The sequence below is a fragment of the Seriola lalandi genome, unplaced genomic scaffold (assembly GCF_002814215.2).
Source record: "Seriola lalandi dorsalis isolate HSWRI2012SDOR001 ecotype SW California unplaced genomic scaffold, Sedor1 jcf7180002054685, whole genome shotgun sequence".
NCBI lineage: Eukaryota > Metazoa > Chordata > Actinopteri > Carangiformes > Carangidae > Seriola > Seriola lalandi.
Genome location: NW_019525238.1, coordinates 258,967 through 259,496, shown reverse-complemented (window position 1 = coordinate 259,496; position 530 = coordinate 258,967). Strand labels below are relative to the sequence as shown.

At 44.5% G+C, this 530-nt stretch overlaps 1 protein-coding gene across 3 annotated transcripts in view; it reads left to right on the top strand.

Moving 5' to 3' along the window:
• The window catches only part of LOC147818169 (uncharacterized), a 19,227-nt gene that overhangs the window by 12,569 nt on the left and 6,128 nt on the right, over window positions 1–530 (top strand). The window lies entirely within an intron of this gene.

Below are 530 nucleotides of genomic sequence, written 5' to 3'. Positions count from 1 at the left end.
TGAAGCTAACAGTGAAGCGTTAACCCTCTAACTGTGAGACCTGCAGCAGAGGGAGGAGGACGGAGACTGATGACTGTTCTTCATCCAGCTTCATGTCAGGAATATTATTCAGCTCATTGACATGTTCCATTAGTTTCCATAGAGATATAACTGGGTTTATATACAGTGACTCTGCTGCTGCAAACATTGCTGTTGTAATATTTCTAAAGATAATAAGAAGAACCAATACAGTTATCAATGAAGAACCTGATAAGCCGTTCTGTATTGATGAGGTGAATATAACATTATATAGCTTCACCTGATGAGAGAACCTCCACTGTCTCACTGCTGCAGCCTCAACATGAGCCTCCACACACTTAGAGAAAAGCCTCATCCTCACTCAGTGAACATGTGACCTGTCAGACGGAGCCTGGACACAGGGCTCATACATTCACATCATTTAGCCAATCAGATGAATCCTCAGCTGGCTGTCAGCTGCCCTCACATCAATGGTGTCAGTCTGGACCCTGTGAGGTCAGCTAGCACCATGG